At 46.2% G+C, this 12,339-nt stretch overlaps 1 long non-coding RNA gene across 1 annotated transcript; it reads right to left on the bottom strand.

Annotated features, from left to right (window-relative positions):
- Positions 1 to 3,628: 3,628 nt before the first annotated feature.
- LOC125942967 (uncharacterized) lies at positions 3,629 to 9,274 on the bottom strand. Its single transcript, XR_007465451.1, has 3 exons — positions 9,027 to 9,274; positions 6,649 to 6,752; positions 3,629 to 3,712 (listed from the first exon to the last, which is right to left on the bottom strand). It is a non-coding gene; the product is annotated as an uncharacterized LOC125942967 (long non-coding RNA).
- Between the last annotated feature and the right edge of the window lie 3,065 nt (positions 9,275 to 12,339).

Raw genomic sequence — 12,339 nt, 5'->3', positions numbered from 1 at the left:
TCGCGGACAGCGACGCTGCAATGACAATCGCTGTAGTCGACTAAAGGCGCGTGTGTAATGTAGCGCACGTACGAACTGCAGTACTTGCGCCGATAGTAAGCGTAAGTCAACTCACAAACTTAAACACTGACGTAAGACGAAAGCGGGTTGCCAGTATCACGAGCAAAACTACCTCTAAACGCGCCGCTCGACATCACGCGGGTAGTGATAGGAATGTGTGGTACGGTCGATTGGCCTCAGGCCAGAACTGATCCCCGATGCTGGCGCCTGCTTTAATATTTGTGTTGCGCTCTGATTTGTCACCCTCAAGTGCGCTCACCTGTTTTTGTGGATATAATTGCATTGGGCATGCAGCTTTCTCTCGCTTATCGGGCGGCGGATTATTATTTTTTGAGCCGCTTTTGATGAAATAATTATCCTTGCGAGGAGAAACCACGACAAAACGCTTAACCGTTTCTAATTATTAAAGTTTGTTGCTCTTGGACAACTCAACATTGTCTTCCCGTGCTAGTATATTCCGTCTATAGCCTTCTAGTATATTCCTCATAGTTTCAAGTGAGCACTAAGTCGAAGGGACGTGGTGTCTGTGCCCGTGGTATTGCTTATCCAGAAGCTTACGCTGCGAGCTAAGGTATGGGTACGACGGACGGCAATCCTGTATATGATACCAAGATAAGAATCGGCGAATAGAATCACCTACCACCATTGATGCGAAAATCGCGGTGACGGCTCGAAGAAGAACGGTGCTGATGAAGTAAAAAAATGTTCAGCAGTCGCTGCGCTATTGTAATACAAGACAAGCACCTGCTGTTCATATGGTAATACATGTAGTTTTACAATCAGGTTATACTTCTTTCAAGAAAGACATAACGAGCTACAATGCGGAGTGTACGTGTGGCACTAAGGCGCCCTCCTGAACGCCACATATGAACACTAACGCAGTACCTAAAGTGCTGCATGTTAGTGCACGCACTAGGCCCCACCTTTAGTCAGCGAGATGGCTGCGACGTGACGTGTGCAGTCCCACACGCAATAGGCACATTTTTAGTAAGCCAGAACCATGGAGAAGCCGTGGCTTCGGGGAAGCGTGCTCGTCTGGTTCCATTCCCACTCAGACCGAAATGTACCAATTGTTTAGTTCAAAGCCACTAATTTACTTTTTTTTGCAGGAACCTCCATGAGAAACGTGACGTAAATTTGCACTTTTCTTGTGGCATCGGCAATTTTTCGTAACGGCGCAGTTTCGACGAGGGCACGCCAAGGGCACCCCCAACATAGACACCTATGGCTTTCGCCTTAATAAAAAATCATTACCACAGATAATGATCGCATCTTTCTTAGTGTAACCAATTCTGTTAAAAAAGGGTAACAATATTCTTCTGCGAGCCAATATCTTTTTAGCGGACAACACCATTTTAATGCAATGCAAAGATTCATGCCGTGAGGAAGCGCAGGGTAATAGGCCAGCACGGTGTCGTTATAAAGCGGTATTCGATCTAATACATAGAATGTGACATGACGCGAATTTTTATTGCTTTAAATTGTTAACGTGGTGTAAAGACGAAGTGAACTTTCCGCGGGCGCTCGCAAGGTGGGTGCTAGGAGAGAATACGGCGAAGAAGAATATAGAACAGCTGGCCCAGCAACCAATGATGATGAATTTGGTGATGGGGTCTAGGGCTTCATCAATTTGTTAGGCAACTAGAGTATTTATTAACTGGCCAGCCTTGAAGCAGCGAAAAAGCGAGCGTGCTTAGCGCTGCATATAAGCACAGTAAAAACGCTTTTTGATTATATGTGCAGTTTCTGCGTGTCTCTTACAGGCTTCTCACACGCGATAAAGCCACATCGCTCGTACTTAGCCCGGGTATTTATCTATTTTGCTGCTTGGGACAACTACAAGGACATCAAGCAGGGGTCCTGGCTTGAATGGAGTGCAGCTCTGATAGCTGCTTTAGACCAGCTTCCTTATGCCTGCGCGTCCCCTACGTCCCCGAGCATCAGCTGCGGCTCGTCGTCGTCGAAGATCGCGGCCGAGAATCGTCAGCCGCCACCGAGTCGAGTCGAGCACTCAGCCGCCACCGCAGCAGTCACAGGCCTCCGGTTCGCGCAGCTTCACGTCGGCGCCCTCCGCCATCCATAGCAAACACGGCAGCAAGGCCTCCAAGACAGCGGATGAAGCTGCATTCCTAGCGACGTCGGAGTACGAGGCATGCGGGGACGACGCGGGCAATGTGTAGTACTGCGACCTTTAGGACACCGAACCAGCCGCCGCGGCTCCGCGGCTGCTGCAGCTCAAGGGCCGAGGAACACCGCAACAAAAGCCCCACTCCGGCACACGCCACCTCTGCCGGAAAAGGAACGCCGTACACCAACGCCGTGGCGAGCCAACGGCACATCTACAAGCTGGCGTTAGACTTACGTCTCAAGTCGCGAGATCCCGACCAGGCCTTGGACCGAATGGCCAGAGTCCTGTAATCATCCTCCTTGTGCTTCAGCAGCAGCCGCGTTCAGGCCACCTCTACCCGGTGCCGTCGTCGTCCTCGACTTCGGTTGTGTCAGTTACACCAGGTCGCAAGGGAGGCATCACAAGACAGCCTTCACTGCAGGATGCCTGTTGCCCAAAGCCACCACCGCACCAGGGGAGCAGTAGCAGCATTTCGGTATCTTCTAGTAACTAGCAGCAGCCACGCGCAACACCTGGTGGTTTCAGCAGCCGTGGCGGTGGCAATTGATCCTTCAGTTCCGATTCTTGCTACCAGAGGTTTGGCGTTCAAGCAATATGTCAGCGGCCACTGACCAGAGCCATGCGTTACCACGGTCGCCTATTTCCGAGAACCCTAATGCTGCACCTGTCGGCGCTGTCACTGGTAAGCGCAGCATTCACGCAGGTGTCAAGGGCCTCCTTTCAGAGTAAGTGCAGCGCCCGAGGAATAGTGGCCACCGCAACGACGCGCCGCTTCAGAATGGCTCCGACTGTTCCCTCCAGTCATTAAGAGTATCACTATCCGTGGACAGCCTCTCAACTCTTCGTGTGATAGTCTTCGAAAACCTGAGGAGAAGTGGGGAAGATGAGTAGCAGTCGCACTATTCACAGTAATCAGAGCACCCTTTAAGCAAATCTCAACTTTGAATGAAAATTTTTTAGACAAATGTCACTAGAACCTACCAACGGTCTATTGAAAGTCTTCAAACCGTTTTTAAACTTCCTAAATACTTCATACCGACATCCTGTCGACTATTGGCCATCGATATTGAATTAAAATTTTCTTTACAAACTTTCTTTAAAGGATCAATGAACATCCTTCAAACATAAAAGCAGAGCATCTTTATACTTCTTAGAAACATCCTTGCACCTTCTTTCTAACTTTCTGTTGCTTGACCTAGAAACATCCTAGTAACTCTTTTCCTACTTTTTTGCTGTTCGCCCTAGAAACATCCTTGTAACTTTTTCCAACTTTCTGTTGCTTGCCCTAGAAACATCTTGGTGACATTTACCCACATTTTCCAGCAATTTTTAAAATTTTTTGGTAGTGTTCTGATGTAACCTTAAACATGAGATCCCATAAAAGTATATACCTGTTAGCGAAACACACCAATCTTTTCAAACAGTCATATTTTTCAAACCTTTCATACATGTCCTTAGAAGCCACAAGCAAGCAGTGACTGTAATGTGGCCTCGATATCTCCCGTGTTCTTGATATCCCTCTTGCTGCAAGCCTAAAGGAGGAAAAATGCAATAATAGTTAGAATTGCCTTATGAATTGTACCTGGACGAGATAGCATGATGCAGTCATCCACTAGAATTTGACTTGAAATGACCCACAATCAAAACGAAGATTTCAATTGACTGCCTTGCCACACATACTTAGAATGGCATTCACACCTCTGGGGTGCAATACTTCTTTTTGGGCGACGTCCTTGTGGGTATTGGAATGCCACCCAAAAAGTGACTAAAGCATTGCCGAAGCAGTACTGCTGCACAGAATATGCACGTGTTACATGTAGGAATCGTATACTTGTGTGAAGTAGCCGTAAATCAGTTGCAGTAAAGATATTCGAAGTTTTGTAGCGTTAGCTACACTGGCCTAGCCAAGCCCGTTTCGCGCGGCACATCAAGAGCCGTGCTGCGCATGCGCAAGGATCAGTGATGTCACACGGCTTGCGCACCGGAGCAACCGGAGCCGGCACCTCTCGCGCACTCCGCCGCCGCCGCGCGCGACTCACCGCCGCCGGTCTGCGCATTCCAGAGGAGTGACGTCGTAGCCGTGGTAGACGCACTGGCGCCGGCGGGCGCTCGCTGTGCAGTCGCCGTCTGACACTGCGCTGGAGCCGCTGCGCTTCTGACTGGCGTTTGCCAGTGCGGTATAGCCATGGAGAAGGAGAGCGCAAATGCTGCTCAACAGCGCAGAAGAACGGAGAAGCTTGACTCATCGGATCCCGAAGTAGTTGCATGGCAATTAGCGGTTGAGCGTAGGAGGAATGAACAGAAGAAGGCTAAACGTGCTGCGGAGACACTGGAGCAAAGGGACGAACGTCTAGCAAAGCGGCGTCGCCAGGAGGCTGAGCGACGTGCCCGACCACCCCTGCAGCAACAACAAAACGCCGTCGATGACGTCAAGGCTCGCCGATCGACTGAATATACTGTGAAACTCAGCGAAAGCGCCAGTGCGACTCGGACCTTCCAGAGGGACTTCGTAAGCAATCCGTTTGGATATGTGTGCGACGTGTGCGAAAGACTATGGCACATGAAAGACTTGACGCTGGACCTTTGCTAACGCTACGTATATCCTGTCATAACCGAGCTAAGCCACTGCAACTTTTTTTAGAACGGCTTCAGCGAGATAAGCCTAACTCAATAAATGCGATGACATGCGTAAAGCACTTTTCGCCTAAACCATGTCTTTATGGGGTAGAAAAGATTTTATAGACCATCTAGAGCGCATTGAGTTTGAAAACTCAATTTGCTAAAATCACAACAAATTATTATATTAAAAAGTGATTATTTCAATATTTCCACCAAGTGCAGGGAAACTTGAGCATGAAGCAAGCTTCCTTGCGACATCGCAGAAAGTCCGAGGTAGTGTGCATGTGATACCAGAAAACACAGACACAAACATCAGTTCTGGGCAGTAGTCAGCGCTGTTACCATGGCATCGGAAGCTTGTGTATTAGGCAGCTGACAAGAAATAAGAAAGAGAAGGTAAAAAGGGATTGTTTGCATTTCAGATAAGTGATAGCAAACAATAAGCTTTACGAACGTCAACGGGAGATAGGCAAGGACACGCAGAAAGAAAATGCCAATGTAACGGTCAACGCTCAGCAATCAGCTTCGTGGTGGCTTGCAACTACTGCACTGGACGGATTGCTATGATTTAGCAGTTTGCGTTACCACCACAAGTTTCTGTAACATACAAAGGAGACCAGCTTCCAGCATTATGCCAACCTGCACTTGGGGCGCATATTGAACTTGTCACATTAAAAGGTTAATGGTCTGTTTATGCTTGAGGAATTACCTTCTCATACTGTGGCTAGGGATTCAGCAGCTACCTAATGAAAAATTGTCGCAGTTTCACCTGAAAGGCGAAGCATCAATTGCGATAGCAAATTTGTAGAGAGCTATACGGAGTAATGATAGTAGCTTTATGAGCTGTATAAATTTGGACATGCAGCAGCACCGGCAACACGCAGAACTGTTGTCGACGCCGTCGGCGTTTTGCCCGCGTTCGCACAAAATGCGTGCGGCGTTGGTGACTGTTGCCGGAGCCTCTGATATAAATAGGCACCTGGTGCCGCAGCTAAACGTCGCCTCCCTTCCCTCCCCCTCCCCCCTACGGCCTTTCGTGCGTCAGAAGAAGGCGCATTTGCTCTACATATATTCTGATTGTAAAGGAGGAAAGAGACGCCTACTTCTGCAGCCCTTAAGGGAGCACGGCACAGAGCGCGCGTTTGTTCTCCGCCGTTCGTTCACTCCCCGTGAAACCGCGCGTCCCTCGCGCCCTTTCACTCGCACATACAGCGTTCGGCGGCGCGCGGCGAATTTGGCGCTGAGCCGTGCTCCCTCAAGGGCTGCAGAAGATAGCGCCAACCTTTCCCTTTCCCTCAAGAACCACTTATCGGCGACTATTTCATCTCCACTGACGTCATACGGAACCTCACGGCGACGGCGACGGCAGAAATCTGCTTTGGAGTGTCCATATAATTGATATCGCAATAAAAGAAAATTTTGTTTGTATGCTAAATTTAGGAGATGAAGTACGGTCTGCAATACTTAAGTGTGACCGATTAGAGGGAAGAATATAGATGCACAGGCAATAGTGTGAGAAGTGAGCTTCACAAGACTGCATAATTAAAATGACAAAACGATACACGTCTCGAGACCTCACGCTTCTCAATGATTATCTTAAAAAGTCAATCGGACTAGATTAATATACAGTCTGGACAGACTATGTCACGCAGTTACTCAAGTAAGAGTTTTATTTAACTCAGAGGAGGCTAGTTAACGCAAGTTCATTAAACTGAGGGCCCTCCTGATGACCAAAAGTGATTTTCCACAAGAAATCATGAGAATGGCACACACAGTAAAATGATTGCATATTACACAAACATATCCTACAACACACAAGGCAGGGTAAGTTTTTTACGCACCTTTGTGAAAAAACGCAGATCAGGTGCTTTATCCTGGTGCTCTCCAGCTTGCAGCAGTGCTGCAGGTTCCTGCGGGATGCCTCCAGAATCCGGACAGCCTTCAACTGCAAGAAATGAATAATTTATTGTAATGTGAATCTGGAAAACTGTCATATCAGTGTAATACTGAATTGGAAAGAGCCTCACACTAGCAGCTACATTAATGTGCATCTTGTACAAATCTCTCATCATTTTATCTCAGGAAGTTACATGGTTATTTAGTAAGAAGTGGAATTCCAGGCAGGAATGCAGCAAACATAAGACTACCAGGAAAATCATCGAAACTCAAATATGTGGTAAAACAATAGAGCATTGGATTATGAAGAAATTATTGAGCACATGAAAAGTCTTGAACCCTAGGCCGTGTTTGTATAGCGATGGTATTGGTTCTCGCTCTTTGTCAGTGGTTTGACCGACGCTCCGCCCGTGTTTCTCATCTACGTAAATGACTTGCCGTCCAACATAAAATCAACAATCAGATTATTTGCTGATGATTGCGTAGTTTATCGCCAAATTAAGACACCCGACGACCACATCGCTCTTCAAAAAAATCTAGATGAAACTACAAACTGGTGCACGCTATGGCAAATGTCACTAAATACAGAAAATTGTAAATTAATGACCATCAGCCGAAAGAAAACAAAGTCTCTTTACACTTACTCGCTTAATAACAGTGTTGTCACTGTCACCCCCTTGTACAAATATCTCGGTATCCATATTACAACAAACATATCATGGAAAGCACATATAAAACATGTTACAGCAAAAGCATCTAGCACACTTGGTTACCTAAAACGAAACCAACGTGAAACCCCTTCAGCAACTCGTGAAATAGCGTACAGAACCTTTGTTCGTCCTCAGCTCGAATTTGCTTCCGCCATCTGATCGCCACAACAGGTATATTTAATAAATTCTCTCGAATCTGTTCAAAACCGTGCCGCACGTTTCATCGCGAAAGATTACAGTAGGCATTCTAGCGTTACTGCTATAAAGAAATCACTATCACTCCCATCTCTTGAATCTAGAAGGAAGATAGCTCTGCTTTGCTTACTGCACAAAATCGCTCACAGTCAACACGCAACTACATTACCCCTTTCCCGCCCATTTCGCACATCTCGCCGCTTATATAACGCACACAGTTTCACACGTGTGTTTGGCCACACAAATGCATTTATCAAATTTGCATTACCTCTGGCCATAGCAGCTTGGAACGAACTTCCAAGCCACATTGATAAAATTAATAATCTGGAATCATTTAGAGAAACATTAAAAAATGATTCTTTAGTCATGCGCACACGTTTGTTTCATTTGTGCCATATGACCTAACTGTCCTCATTTCTCGCTTTTTGCAAGCAGTTTATAGGTTACATGCGTTTGCTGTTCTTTGCCATGAGTTTGATGAGCCGTGCGCGCTTCTGATCGTCCAGAGTGCTATTGTTTTTCGTTTGCTTGATGTTAAACGGCGTATTTTCTTCAGTTGTGTTATTTGCTGTTAGCTATGTTCTCCCGTTTTCGCTACATGTTGTTTCTCTTACCCCCGTCACGCAATACTCCAGTTGGAGCCTGTGAGTTATGTGTATAAATAAATAAATAAATTATGAACTTGAATAGCCGGCCGTTCACGGTGGGTAGTAAAAGTGACGTAGGATCGAGCGCAAAGTATCGCTACGAAATCGCAGCCCTTACTTTATTTCTGCAAGACACAGCCATTACTTATGACTGGAAGAGCTGACATACTGTTCTTTTGATGAATATGTATACATAGTAAAAGCCAGCGTCTGATTCAGATGTCTCGATTAAAAAGAAAAATCGTCATTGCAATATCGGCGTATACTTGCCCTGCAATATAGAACACCACAGGTTCCATAGTTCAATATAGAATACAGACAGGTTCTCGCGACGCGGGCCTTGAACTGTATACAAGTGAACTGTATACAAAAAAAGTCTTCATACAAGCTGATATGTGCGCGTCAAACATACCTATCCTTCGCCAACGCGTGAAGCCCATGACACATCGGCGTATATACACCAGCAGTGAACTTGCGGAAATGTCTATATAAGGAATAATTTTCTGTCGGGAAACTACCCAACAAACTAACTTTCAGTGTTTCCATAATTGTGTTCCCATTCAGTTATAGCAATCAGACGGGGTAGCATACTTCACAGTAAAATGCAAGTACGCGATAACATCAACGGAAACATTCGTAAAATTGCTTACTAAATGTGCCACAGAAACATGGACAACTTACGCTGCAGAATGCGCTCAGCTCTAGTCACACAAAGCTCATTACATGAACCATAAGCTACAACAACGCGCTCAAGCGCCAAACCTTGCTGACCTTTCAAGACGTAGTCAGCAAACGCTCCTTCGTCTCACAGGTACCGTGGCACCAACTCTGATTCGGGCGCAAACACTGTAGAACTTCCGATGAACTACAGCACTACGAAAGCACAACCTTCAACAAATTCTTCCATACACTGTGACTCGAAGCCCCAGTACCAGGCTTTTCACGAGAGAGCGCTTGCAGGCGGGAACAAAGGCAGCTCGGACGGGCGCTGTACTAAGACACTGTTGACACTGGCGTAACGCACGAAACACACGGCGAACACACGGCATTTCATCACGAGTCCAGAGTTTGTGCGATGGTTAATGCACACGATAAGGAGCAGATTTTGCCTAGGCATTTCTATTATAAAATTCAACTACCGCCTCACTGCAACGAGCACTCGCGCACAGTCCAACGTGGTTCCATACACTACAGCAACTTCGATTGGATTGGATTGGAATTATTCGCAACGATGGATGGATGGATTGATGGATGGATGGATGAGGCTGAACCCTATAATCGGGCGGTGGCATACGCCACCTAGCCATGCACTATGAACATATTTTGTACTTTGTGGTGGGTGAAATTTCACCCCTGCCTTGATTTTATCCACCAATCAAATAACCTCTGTTTGGTTATTTCCACCCGCTTAAAGTCTATTTTGCCTTCACTGTCCCTAAACCCCAATGCTTTGAAAAAACCAGCCCCGTTGCTTTGCACTGTAGGGTTAAGGCCTTTACAGAAAAGTATGAGGTGTTCAGCCATTTCCTCTTATTCTCCACACGCACAGCACAACGTGTCTATACCTTGGTACTTGACTCGGAACATCTTAGCCCGCTATACTCCCGTCCTGGCTTCAAACAACAAAGAGCTTCCCCTAGAATTATCATAGATAGTTTCTTTGGCAATTTCTTGCTTGAAAGTTCTGTATGTTCCCAGTGCTGATTTTGTCTACATCTCTGTTTTCCACAAACCCCTCTCTGTTTCCTTAACCTTCTTCTTAACCACTGTTTCCTGGTTTGCACCCCATCTGCAGTCCAAATATTTGATTGACAATTTTCTGGCCAGCTTCCTCCATTTTGTGTCAACAATCCTCATGTACAAATAACTGAAAACTTTCCTTGCCCACCGCTTTTCTGCCATTTTTCTCAATCGCTCCTCGAATTCTATCTTGCTGCTGGCTTCCATCCCCTCGAATGACGTCCTTCCCATGTCACCCTGTACCCCCTGATTTGGTGTATTTCAGCGTGCTCCCAGAGCCAGTATACCTACCCCTCGCTGCTTAACTTCCAACCTTGCTCGAACCTTTGATCCCATGCACAGGACCGCATTGCCGAAAGTCAAACTAGGGACCATCACCCCTTTCCAAATACCTCTCACCACTTCGTACCTATTGTAATTCCACAGTGCCCTATTTTTCATTACAGCTGCATTTCTGCTACCTTTAGCCGTTACATATTTTTCATGTTCCGTTACGTACTCAGCCCCATTGTTTATCCACACTCCAAGATATTTGTACTTATCCTCCGCCGTAACCTCCTGTGTCCTATGCTCCCTGCCCTGATTATCATTAAAATCATGACTGCCGATTTTTATTTACTAAACTTCAAACCTAAGCTATCTCCCTCTTTACCACAGATGTCCGTTAATTAATCTCTGCAAGTCTTCCTTGCTGTCAGCCATAAGTACAAAGTCATCCGCATACATCAGTCCGGGTAATGACTGTTTAATCCATTCTCCTTGCTTGAACAAAACACTGCAGCAGCGCCACACTGCGGTTAAAGAAGGGGAACTTGCCTCCCCGATTCGCATCGCTTCAGGAGCATAGCCTTCGAGATTTGCATTTGTCACTCAGGGGAAGTCGTAGCTGAAACATGAGCCAATCCACGTGCCGCCCGCGCGGCTCCGTCTGCTTGAAATGGTGGACGGCCTACGGGCTAATAAGACACTTACCGAGCACATATTGGTGATCACCGCCCATATCATCATCATCATCATCATCACCATCATCATCATCATCATCAGCCTATATTTATGTCCACTGCAGGACGAAGGCCTCTCCCTGCGATCTCCAACTACCCCTCTCTTGCGCTAGCGTATTCCAACTTGCGCCTGCGAATTTCCTAACCTCATTATCCCACCTAACTTTCTGCCGTCCTCGACTGCCCTTCCCTTCTCTTGGTAGCCATTCTGTAACCCTAATGGTCCACGGGTATCCATCCTACGCATTACATGGCCTGCCCAGCTGCATTTCTACCGCTTAATGTCAACTAGAACATCATCTACCCACGTTTGTTCTCTGATCCACACCGCTCTCTGCCTGTCTCTTAACGTTACTCCTAAGATTTTTCGTTCCATCGCTCTTTGTGTGGTCCTTAACTTGTTCTCGAGCTTCTTTGTTAACCTCCAAGCTTCTGCCCCATATGTTAGCACCGGTAGTATGCAATGATTGTACACTTTTCTTTTCAATGACAGTGGTAAGCTCCCAGTCAGGATTTGGCAATGCCTGCCATATGCACTCCAACCCAATTTTATTCTTCTGTAAATTTCTTTATCATGATCAGGGTCCCCTGTGAGTAATTGACCTAGATAAACATATTCCTTTACAGACTCTCGAGGCTGACTGGCGATCCTGAATTCTTCTTCCCTTGCCAGGCTATTGAACATTATCTTTGTCTTCTGCATATTCATATTCAACCCAATTCTTGCACTTTCTCGATGAAGGTCATCAATCATTTGTTGTATTTCCTCTCCATTGTTGCTCAATAGGACAATGTCATCTGCAAACGAGAAGGTTGCTGAGATATTCTCCGTCGATCCTCACTCCTAATCCTTCCCAGTCTAAGAGCTTGAATACTTCTAAGCATGCAGTGAATAGCATTGGAGAGATTGTGTCTCCTTGCCTGACCCCTTTCTTGATAGGTATCTTTCTACTTTTCTTGTGGAGAACCAAGGTAGCTGTGGAATCCTTGTAGATATTTGCTAAGATATTCACGTATACCTCCTCTACTCCTTGATTACGCAATGCCTCTATGACTGCTGGTATCTCTACTGAATCGAATGCCTTTTCATAATCTATGAAAGCCATATACACTTTATATACCGCCCATATACACGTTAATTATAGCGCCAAGTGTAGTGTTTTCGAAAGTATGTGCCCTCATCTTAAATTGGTGAGACCATATTTACCATATTTCCTCTTAGCGTCAGGAATAAAGGTGACAAAACGTGGCGATGGCTGGCGTGCTACAGCAGCTGCAGCTTCGGCTGAAGTACAACAGGCGCACTGCTTGCACGCACGCGTAAACAAACAGATACAGCCATG

Source organism: Dermacentor silvarum, chromosome 2, assembly GCF_013339745.2.
Source record: "Dermacentor silvarum isolate Dsil-2018 chromosome 2, BIME_Dsil_1.4, whole genome shotgun sequence".
NCBI lineage: Eukaryota > Metazoa > Arthropoda > Arachnida > Ixodida > Ixodidae > Dermacentor > Dermacentor silvarum.
The sequence above is the reverse complement of the archived record's forward strand: the minus strand, read 5'-3'. Positions and strand labels throughout refer to the sequence as shown.